Source organism: Perognathus longimembris, chromosome 10 (genome assembly GCF_023159225.1).
Source record: "Perognathus longimembris pacificus isolate PPM17 chromosome 10, ASM2315922v1, whole genome shotgun sequence".
NCBI lineage: Eukaryota > Metazoa > Chordata > Mammalia > Rodentia > Heteromyidae > Perognathus > Perognathus longimembris.
The window spans coordinates 31,914,527-31,926,398 of record NC_063170.1 but is presented as its reverse complement, the minus strand read 5'-3'; the positions used below and the strand labels follow the sequence as shown (position 1 = coordinate 31,926,398).

The 11,872-nt window shown below is 45.2% G+C and overlaps 1 pseudogene; it reads left to right on the top strand.

Annotated features, from left to right (window-relative positions):
• The first annotated feature begins 10,809 nt into the window (after positions 1 to 10,809).
• On the top strand, positions 10,810 to 11,250 carry LOC125358532 (annotated as a pseudogene).
• Positions 11,251 to 11,872: the final 622 nt, after the last annotated feature.

The window sequence follows — 11,872 nt, the reverse complement described above, 5'->3', positions numbered from 1 at the left end:
GTTTCTCAGTCAAAGGTCAAGAAAAAAAAGACAGAAAATCTTAGGACGGGGCCTGTGTGCTTATCTGGGGAGTAAGGGGTGATCTGGTGCAGCTTAGCCAATCCAGACATAGTGGGGCAGGCCCTGAGGGGTGTCCATTCTTGGTGGAAGAGGGCAAGCTGGCACCAAGGCAGTTCATCAAGCTCTAAGAAGTCAGATGGGTATAGGCCCATTCTGTAGGACAGGCCAATGGAAGCCTTTCTTCGTCCTGTCTCTTTTTCTTTCAGATGAACACTGGAAACCTGATGGTAAAAATGAATGATTTGACTGGTATTTCTAAAATTTCCCTTTGGGAGGTATTAATAATTTGAAAAGTTTTCCAAAAAATGGTAAAATATTTATTTACCTGATGTAGTTTGATTTCTGTGCTATGTTGCAATTTGGATGCACTGAAAAAGCAAGATGCTAAGTATGGGTTCTTGTGTTTGTAATTCTGGTGCTTATAATGCTATGAGACTCTTCACTGCATTTGACTAAACTGAAATCCAGAAGCAGAGCTGTGGTTCCAGTGGTAGAGCTAAAAAGCTAAGCAGGAGCCCTAAGTTCAAGTCCCACTACCAGAACACACACACACACACACACACACACACACACACACACACACACACACACACCACACCACACATACCACAATTAGTTATTACTTTGTGTGTTGTTTATTTGAAGATAAAGATGAAAACTTTGTAATCTGAGCTGGGAATGTGGCTTAGTGGTAGAGTGCTTGTCTAGCATGCATGAAGCCTTGGGTTCAATTCCTCGGTACTACATAAACAGAAAAATGTGGAAGTGGTGCTATGGCTCAAGTGGTGGAGTGCTAGCCTTGGACACAGAAGTTCAGGCCCAGTGCTCAGGCTCCAAGTTCAAGCCCCAAAACTTACACAAACAAACAAACAAAAAACCTTTGTAGTCTGTGTTTCTTAAATGTTTTCCTAAACCACAATCCTCAGATACTTCACTTCCAAGATCTTCGCTCCTCCTTCGCTTTTGCAATTGCATGAGTAACTAAGTTCTAAACTTAGCTTTATCTTCCTGTCCTGTGGCCATCAGTTCAAATCTCAATACTTGCACACCTCTGTAAGTATTAATGTATAAAGACTAAAGACTCAGAAAATATGATAAAGTTACAGACTTTTAAATAGAAGTTGCTATCTGAAGCATTATAATTTTTCTGTCTTCTCTGAAATACCTTACACTCAATAGCTTTAACCATTGAATTTTAGTTTGTTCAGGTTGAATATCAAATATATTATTTTCTAATTTTGGCAAGTAGTTTTGTTGTGCCAAGTCGCAAGATGACCACCAAGAAGGCCACCAAGACTCAGATGTTCCGAAATGCAAAAGCAAGGCAAGGCTTTATTTAAGCGAGCTGCAACTTGGGCCTCGTCCTTCCCACCGACACAGCGGAGGTTAGGAGGAAGCCTCAAGCTGCGATTACACAGGGCTTATAAAGGCAAAAAACAAAGTTACAACAATCAGGTGTTCAAGCAAGCAAGATTAGGACACAGGTACAAATCTGATTGGCTCAGGGCTCAAGGCATTCTGGGGGCAGTTAGAGTTAAGCATTCCCAGTGGTTAGAGTTCTTGACCAACTGGGCCCTAATAAGCTTGTCCTGGGTTTGCTCACAGGGCCTGCTTATCTCAGGTTCACGTGGTAAAGTGGGGTTCGCGTGGTAAAGTGGGGCCTGACTTCAAAGTCTGGCTCTTCATTTCCCCCTTTTCTCTTTGGTGCCTTGGGAGCCAATCATGGTTCCATTCTGTCCATTTCAATGGCTTGCATGTCTAGGGGATGATATAGAGATAAGGCATGGGCCAATAGGGCCCAAAGTAGTAACCTAAAACAATTCTGGTCCCTCGGTTTTAAAGGGGGGCTGATGGGTGAAGACCATCCATCTTCTGTAACTTCTTCAGGCTGACTCAGGGGTGTTGACCTTACCTAGCCAGGAACCTATAACCTTAGTAAACTTTACCAAGGGACTGCACACATCAAAATGGACAGGACTCCTGCTCATCACACTCGGGAAGTCGCTTATTCAGGTTCGGGTCCAAGTGATCTGGCACATCCCAGTTGCCTGTGGCCAGATCACATAAGTCTACTACTAAGTCTGGCCACCAGGTTCCTAAGGGGGCTTCCTTAGTTGCTAAAATAAGGGGGTCACCCCACTTTGGAGTGAGCTGCCAAAATAATTGGAAAGGCTGGTGAGGGTTAACGTGAACATTAGCCAGGGTAGCAAGGAAAGAAGGCAAAAAGAAAATTATAACAATATTCAGTCTAACTTTCTTTTCTTGAGGCAAAGGCAAAGCAGCCGAGTTGGGTGCTTGGAGACCTCCCATGTTCCACCACGGTAGTTGTTATCCAGGGCAAAGGGGTCAGGTGGCCTGGCATGGGAGCAATGGACCTGTGGCAATGCCATCTACCTTAGTCAGTAGTACTACGTAGGGTCCCTTCCACCGTGGTTCTAAGGATTTGGGGTTATGCCTCCGGATGAACACCCAGTCCCCTGATCTGAATAAATGGGGGGTAGGGACAGAAGCAGAATCATATAATGCCTTCAGTTGGGGCCACATATTCCTGTGCACGAGCTGCAAATAATCAACTTTACACAAAAATTCAGTATCATCCAAATCAGCAAGCAATTCAGTCTGAAGGCTAGGGATAATGGGCAGGGGGGTACCCGTACATTGTTTCAAAAGGAGTAAAGCCAAGCTGATAGGGAGAATTTCTTACTCTAAGCAAAGCAAAAGGAAGGAGTGACACCCAGTCTGCACCAGTCTCTAAGGCCAATTTAGTTAAGGTCTCTTTTAGAGTCTGATTCATTCTCTCTACCTGTCCTGAACTCTGGGGTCCATAAGCACAATGCAATTTCCAATTCGTCCTCAGTGCAGTGGCTATTCCCTGACATACTTTTGAGATGAAGGCCGGTCCATTGTCTGACCCAATGGTGGATGGGAAGCCATACCTGGGTAGGACTTCTTCCAGGATCTTCTTAGCCACTACATTCGCGGTCTCATGCTTTGTTGGATAGGCTTCAACCCATCCTGAAAAGCTGTCTACAAAAACTAGCAAGTTTAATTTCTGTGAAATCTACTTCCCAATACATGCCTCGCCTATCCCCACGGAGGTGAGCTCCTTTAGTAACTGGTTGATTGGGGGCGTTGGTGAGCTGACATGCCTAACAATTTTTAACAATATTTTCAATAAGTTAATCTTCTTTCTAATTTTCACTTTGGAGTGTTAGAGCAAGTCCTGTATTCTTTGGGTTCCCATGTGAGAAGCTCGGTGGATTCTCTTAAGGATCCCCTTACCCAGCCCTTGTGGCAAGATAAGTTTCCCTTCACAAGTTTTCCACCAGTCATTGTTTCCTTCTCTGTTCAGGGTTTGGTGGGCCATGGGATTTTTCTTTATGCACTCCACGTCTTCTTGGGAATACTGGGGCACAGGAGGCAAAGCTCGTGGCCCTGGGTCTACTAGGGTCAATACCTCTGTTCATATAGAAGCTTGACATTCTCAGCAAACCCAGGTATCCACAGCCAGCAAAAGCCTGCTGTTGCTGTTCCCAGGAACTCTGACTTGTCTGGCTGATTTAGGCACAGGGATTTTCAGCACAGTCTGTTTATGTGCATCTGACAGCCAATGCTTGCCCTCTTTTAAAATGAAGCCCAGATAGGTGACTTCAGGTTTACAAATTTGTGCCTTTTAACATTCTAGTTTGTAAAAGCTTTTTCCTGACTGGCTGGGGAACTGTTCTCTGATGACCTAAAAAAATTACCTTTGCAGGCCTTTAACAGATCTCAATAAGGACAATCTCAGGTCTACAAGCTTTCTTTCCTGAACAGATGTATCAGCTTAAAATTCTCATTGCCAGTCAGAGCTTTGAGTAGATGTGAGGGTTGGGATTTTAAACTATCCTCTCATTTGACAGACTTACCCTCACTAACCACTATCACAGATGACTGGCAAGTTCCTGCCCATTAGACAGACATGGGCATTAGAAAGGCATGCTTATGGACTATTCTTCTAGGACTTCCCAGCTTTGATTAACTTTTGAAAGGCCAAACAGGAGTGACTCTAGGATCTGACACCATCTCTGCCATCCAAGCAGTGGCTTACTGCCTCTGGATGCTCCATCACTTTTGTCCCAGGAGGAGTGACGTTCCACTGGACTTGGACTCAGGGCTTGAGTGCTGTCCCTCAGCTCTCCAGCTCAAGACTAGCACCCTACCACTTTGAGCTCCACACAACTCGGTTCTCAGCACTCTGCTGGCTGATTAGAGACAAGTCTCTCACAGGGACCTTTCTCTGCCTGGGCTGGCTTCAAACTGCAGATTTCAGATCAGTGAGTCTTACAAGAGGCCACTTTACTCCAATTAAAGCAACAAGGTGGTCCACACAGAAGTAGTTTCTAAGCATGCTCTTACCTGGAACTTATTAAGGGTCAGTATTAGATCTTGACAAACTTGTAGAAATCACCTGTGCTTCTCTGTGGGCCTGCTGGAAACTGTTACAAAAAACCTACAAAGAAACTGGAATGGCAATTAAACATTTTGGTAGCCATAATTCTCCTTTTCTCACTTTGCAATAATTATTTAGGACAATTTTACTTCCAAATTTCTTATCTAGAAATGTATTCTTGATTTCCATTGCCTTTTTACTAGCCCAACACTTTAGCTTTCATCTGCATTGGAAAAATTGAAGTGCACAGGCATTCTGAAACCAGGTGCCTATGGACTGCTTGTTTCAAAAGAGCCTCTTTTTTTTTTTTTCTTCAGTCCCAGTTACTGCATGGCATGAAGACCTTTGAACTCAAATGACAATTTTTCTTTAATGCAAGAATTACAATTAGAAATACTTATCCATTCAGCTTTCCAATATATTAGTGAGAAACCTTGGCCCATTTTGCCATTTCTTTCTACATACATAGAGTTAATGAGAGTTTACTTCTATCCCCATTAGTTTAATATATATCCTTTTACATCCAAATTTCTGACACTTAGCTCTGATTTTTTTTAATTAAACATTTTTTTTAAACTATAGTTCCTCTTTGAAACAATGCAATAATCCTTTAAAGCATTTGGTAATGCCCAAACTTGATGACCATTTGAATGAAAACTTAAACTCACTCAATTTTACATCATATTAATGGTCTTGAACATGTTCACACTCACACATGCACACACACATACATATTCAAAAGATCTTAAAGCACGCAAAATAAACATCGGCTGTACATTTTCCAGTGGCAAGAGATATTTTTTTTTTTTTTTTTTTTGCCAGTCCTGGGCCTTGGACTCAGGGCCTGAGCACTGTCCCTGGCTTCTTCCCGCTCAAGGCTAGCACTCTGCCACTTGAACCACAGCGCCGCTTCTGGCCGTTTTCTGTATATGTGGTGCTGGGGAATCGAACCTAGGGCCTCGTGTATCCGAGGCAGGCACTCTTGCCGCTAGGCTATCTCCCCAGCCCCGGCAAGAGATATTTTTGCCAATCTTACTCCTGCAACATGCAATTTTAAGACAAGAACCTTTAACAAATGATTTTAGTATTCTCCAGCCTCATTTTCCAGGGCTTGGTAGTTTTAGTAAAACATTTTTAGTCTTAGTAAAACATTTTAGCACACGAAATAATTTTCTGCTTAAGAAGGCTGGGTGAGGGTCCCCCCAGAGTTCTTTTTGTGGACACTCAGACTGATTGTGAGCTGTTGCCTGTACGTCTCATGCAGGTTTGACACAGAAGAGACTTTCAGACTTACAAACACAGATGACAGCGCTGCGCGGTGGGGTTACTTTCCACCGCCTGTGGGTGGCTTGGGCTGGCCCCGTGTCTGCCCCTGTCGGCGGCGGCTGCGGGTCAGGACTTGGGGCCGATGCCTCCGTGCCCTGGGCTGTTGGCGCCAGGACTGGTTGGGACCCTCCAGAGCGGAGGGCATAGCTGAAACATTTTAAGAAAGGCTGAACCTAAGCTGGAGTGTCCCTGTCAACTAGTTCCCTCCAAGTGTCTGAGCTATCTCCTTGACCTCCCCCCGAGTGAGCTAGGGTCAAATCTAGGGAGCTAGATGGAGGTCCCCAAGATAGAACGTTACCCATAGCTCTGATCAGATGTTTCGTTCAAAAGGCTACAAAAAAACAAACAATATAACACACAGGCCTGAGAATAAGAAAAGCTATGAGTCAGAGATCTCCTAGGTTGGCCCACAAGCCTCCTCCTGCAGGAGCAGACCTAAGTTGGCCCACAACCTCCCACAAGGGTGCAGGAGAAGTGGACCTAAGTGGACTCAGGTAAGGGTGGAGAGTCTCCTAGGTTGGCCCACAAGCCTCCTCCTGCAAGCTAAGCAGCAGGAGCAGACCTAAGTTGGCCCAACCTCCTGCAAGGGTGCAGGAGGAGTGGACCTAAGTGGACTCAGAGTCTGGGGCATACCCCAGTCTCCCCGGGATTGCCGAGTAAGCTCATCCGCTTTGACAACCCCTTAAAGAACCCCTTTAAGAAATAAGCAAAAGCAAGACAGACAGACAAACAGACAAATTACAGGACAAGACAAATAAACAAATGAGCAGCACTGTTTCCTTACCTTCGGAGTCTGGGGTCTTGGGGGTCTCTGGAGCGATCCCGGATGAAACCCCAAATGTTGTGCCAACTTGCGAGACGACCACCAAGAAGGCCACGGAGACTCAGATGTACCGAAATGCAAAAGCAAGGCAAGGCTTTATTTAAGCAAGCTGTAACTCGGGCCTCGTCCTCCCCACCGACACAGCAGAGGTTAGGAGGAAGCCTGGAGCTGCGATTACACAGGGCTTATAAAGGCAAAAAACAAAGTTACAACAATCAGGTGTTCAAGCAAGCAAGATTAGGACACAGGTACAAATCTGATTGGCTCAGGGTTAGAGGCATTCTGGGGGCAGTTAGAGTTAAGCATTCCCAGTGGTTAGAGTTCTTGACCGACTGGGCCCTAATAAGCTTGTCCTGGGTTTGCTCACAGGGCTTGCTTATCTCAAGTTCACGTGGTAAAGTGGGGTTCACGTGGTAAAGTGGGGCCTGACTTCAAAGTCTGGCACTTCAGTTTAACTTCTCTGCTGATCATCTGTAAAACAGATAAAACACTAGCATTTGTCTTCATAGGTAATAAATGAAAAACTAAATTTCTGTTCTTCACGATTTCTGTCTGTCTCTATTGCCCTAAACCAATTAGTCACCAAGGTTTGCCATTCTCTAATTCAGAGCTTTACCTTTTCAAGCTATCATAATTTCTCTTAGATTATTTACTCTGATTGCCTCCATGATAATCTTGCTGATGGAAGACCAGCCTCACATGAATCCACTCCTTATGCTATTGCCTAAATAATTTCTTCCCTCCCTCCCTCCCTCCCTCCCTCCCTCCCTCCCTCCCTCCCTCCCTCCTTTCCTTCCTTCCTTCCTTCTTTCCCTCCCTCTCTCCTCCCCCTATTTTTTTTGAACTCAGAGCTTGAGCAGTGTTCCTGAGTTTTTGTGCTCAAGGCTACCAATCTATCTCTTGAGTTATAGCTACACTTCTGGCTTTTTGGTGGTTAATTAGAGATAAGAGTCTCACAAACTTTCCTACCTTGGCTGGCTTCAAACTGCAATTCTCAGATCTTAACCTCCTGAGTAGCTAGGATTATAGGCATGAGCCACTAGAGCCTGACTGAGTGATCTTTTTTAACATGATAAACCTAACTCCCTATTTTAAACCCTTCCATTCTCAGGGTTTATCAGAGCACACCCCAGAAGTCCCTTGGAAATCAAGATATGTTACATGTCTCAATATTCAATATGAATAACACAGGTCCAGAAATGCAATGCACAGCCTATAAAGGCCTGCTTAAAAATAAAGATAAAATTCTCACTTTCTCTAATGGAATCCAAGTACTAAGAATGTAAATGACAGTTGTGCAGAATGTAGCATGTCTGTGAACAAATTCATTCTGTGTAGATTACACAACACTGGAGATCATTGTTTCGTGTATTTAACAAAAGGACCTCTGCCTTTTCAGACTTTTTTTCACATTACTTGGCCTGGAATCGAGGCAGTATAGGTCAATACTGAAACAGAAAGAAAGTAAATTCAGTGCAGGTGGAAGAGAGGAAAGACTCTCACATCAAGAAATTCAAAGTCTCAAGATTGCAGCAGAGGGCTGATAAAGCCATGTGGCAATTCATGGGTTTCTTCCTGGTTGAGACTCATGAAGATCTGATTTCCACATTTCCCTGTGTTAGGCTGAGAAGCCCAGCCACACATGGGGTCTGCCCCCTTTCCACCCAAGGTGGAGATGAGTACCAGTGTGAAAGAAGGAAACCAATGCCAAGCTGACTCTGAGTTGCTTCGCAGTGGGGGGGGGGGGGGACTGTGTGTGTGTGTGTGTGTGTGTGTGTGTGTGCATCTGTGTATATGTGTCTGTCTGTGCATGCATGTGGGGGTGTGTGTCTATGTATACATAAGTACAAACGTGAATGTACTAGAGACTGAATATAGGGTGTTATCCCTTCTAACCAAGCATTCTAGCACTGAACAATGCCCCATCTCTGTTCCTCTTAATATTATTCAGGGAAAAATTCACAAAATATACATTAGAAGGTATATTGTGTTGTATAGGGAAAATGAATGGGAGGAAGAAATAAAGGGGAAAGAACACTATAAGAGAAAAAGAAAGTGGGAGTGTGGTGCACATCTGTAATCCTAGAACTGAGAAGAAAGAGGCAGAAGAATGTCAAGTTCAAGGTCACCCTGAGATCCATTAGCGAGACAAGGGCTGGTACAAAGGCCGTTCAATACTGGAGCATCTGCCTCGCATGTCCAAGGCACTGGATTCATTCTCAGTTCAGCAATGGAGAGAAAAAGAGGGGTGGTGGTGGTAAAGGCATACAACTAAGAATAAAAAGGCCGAAGTCAAAGTCATCAAATTCCCAGTAACTCAATCGGGGACAAAGAGCACCCACCGAGTCTCCTAAGCAGGGCCACTGCAGCCAACATTGAGCACCTATGTCAACCCCAGCTCAGAGTGAGGCTCTGGGCTTAGAGTGGCAAAAGTCAAGATGGCTTCTCCTGCTGGGAGAATGATCACAAGAGAATCATGAAGGCAAGAAGCAATGAGATTTGACTCAGGTCTGTGACTCATGAATTGTAGAATTTTGGCAGACCCTCTTGATACTCCTTTATTCATAAAATCTTTGGTATAATTACCTCTGTGAGGTGCATGGGGGCTGGGCTGTTTCTGAGTGTGTCAATTGGGCTTGTGCCTATGGTTATAGGAAATGAAATAATTTTATATCATGTACATGAATATATAGTATTCGAAGTATCTACCTGTGAAATTTATATTACGATCTAACCTGCAGAGTTACCCTTGAATGTGGCCATGATGAAAGATTAGCAGCAAAGAGAGGGGAGGGACTTCAGGAGGAAGAACTGGTCACTTGTGTTGACTGATTGTTTTATCCTGGAGACAACAATCCAGCCACAGGGATGATTTCATCCTTCCACTCTTCAGACAGCTCTGGGGCAGGAAACTTTTGCTCCCACCTCTTAGCCTAGTAGAAAACAAAGGGGCAAATCCACTTAACCCTTAGGAAATCATCCTAGATGAGTATAGATACATTGCTTGAACCCCTCAAAATCTGTCATGGACTGAATGAGGTGTCAATACTTCTTCAGGCTTTATATCTAAGGATATAAAGGTCTCCATGAAGGTGCTCAGGGGAAAAGTTGACCTTTTGTATTACTTCTGGAAGCCAGTGAAGGTAGCTGGAAATTCATACTGCAAACTTATTCAAGGAACAATCAGAAAATCCTGTGGGGTTCTCTCTGAGCATGTGTTTAAAGACAAATCAGTACCAGCTGGACAGGTAGGGGCTGAGTAATTTTTCAGGTTACTCTAGCATGTGTGATGCTGATAAACCTCTGGCAAGGGACATAATGAGTGAGCAGACAGGATGAAGTCAGGAGGGAAGAAGGCAACCATGGAGACCACTGGGCCAGGGCCCATGTAGCTGCAGTGAGGGAGACTTGATGCACCCACCCATAGCATTGGATTTCAGAGGACACCAGAGTGGAAACTCTCCTGTGAAATGGGCTCTGTTCTCTCTGACACAGATCTGCCTTTATGGACTTGGTCTTCCAGTGACCTGAGGAAGCACAGCTGACAAGAACCGCAGCGATGCATGGGCCGTGTAGGGTGGGTGCTCATCCACAGAGCCCAAGCCCACCCTTCATACCCTGCTCTGCACAGGATGACTTGAGATCTCCTCTTCAGAACACGCAGCAAGCAGCACTGTCCTGGTTGGGAGGCAAGGGAACAGAAGTGGGTTTCTTGCCCAAGAGCTCCATGTGCTAATCTGTGGTTTTGCACATTCTACACCCAGAACCCACTTGGCCCTGCCAACTCCACCCACAGGGCCTGCTCTATATCTACTGGACCAAGTGGGAGGCACTTGTGGCCCTGATCACCCAGACAACCAGCTGTTGTGTTCTCACCGGAGCTAGCACACAGCAACAGGTAGGACATAGAGCCTTAGAGCTGAGACTAGAGGGCAATGATGGGGCAGCGCTTGAGGGGGGCTGAGCTGCAGTCTGTGCCCAGTGGCTTTGCACTTTGAGAGGAATGGAAAGAGAATTCTTATAGGACCCCACAGGACAGCAGACAGCATGTAAACTGACGCAAAACAAACCAACAAACACCTGTCACAGCTGAGCCAGGATGGACAGGCGCTGATTTCTCTTCTTTCTCACAGGAAACATGGGTCCACGGCGGCACAGCTCTGGGGCTGGGCTCCTGCTGTTGGTGGTGGTGCTCGTGGAAATGCTGCACCTCATGTGAGGCACTACCACCTGGTTTCACCCCTACTCAGTGTTTTTACACCCAGCACACAAATATGGTCTACCCCCAATGTAATGCTGCTATGCAAGTGATTAACAGTCAGACTGGGGTTTGCAAAAACAGGAATACTTTTCTTCACACTGCTTATGCTGCCATTGTCCATGTTTGTGGCACCAGAATTGTACCATGTCGTGATCCTCAACAACACAACTGTCATAGTAGTCACTATCCGGTGGGTGTAACAGTCTGTGACCTCCTTGGACCACCAGCAATTTACCCGAACTGCAAGTATCGTCAGACACAAGCAATGAAGGTCTACAGGGTTGCTTGTAACCCCAGATTTCCACAGGACAGTTTCCTGTGGTTCCAGTTCATCTGGATTAGATATTTTAGTTCCTGGTGCCAGCATTTCCTGCCATGGCTCACCTCCAGCTCCACGGTCAGACTGAAGATCCAACTCCTCGACCACCCTGCATGTCGGATCCTCTCCCCAAACTCATCCCCAGCCCCTTCCTGCCTAGCTGACCTCATGCTTCCGTGACCTGTGCAATAAACACCTTTGCAGAAGCATCTAGATCCAGTGTGCCTGTTTACTGCCCTACTCTCCTCAGTCACTATCTGTCCTGGAGACATTGCCTGAGCCTTTGGGGAGTAGAGAGGTAAGAATGGAAGGCTGTTTGTAGGGAAGGAGTGGAGGCTTTTCCATGTGGCTGCTTTAGGCTAGCCACCGTGGAGTCCAGAGCTCTGTTTTCCACCAAAACCAGTGAGTCTCTATTGTAGTTATTTTGAAGCATACAATAAGTTTTCCCTCACTCTACTCATCCAACTGTGCTGTGAACAGCAGAACATAGCATTGTGTTTAGCTAAGTTTTGAAAACCTCAGCCCAGTACATCTCGAGTTGCAATTTCCTTCTCCCGTATTTCCCAGTGATCAACTCTTCTACTTCCTTTATCAGTTAAATTATGGGAAATTTGTTTTTTTCTACCTGGGTTCTTTCATTTGACATCAGGTCTA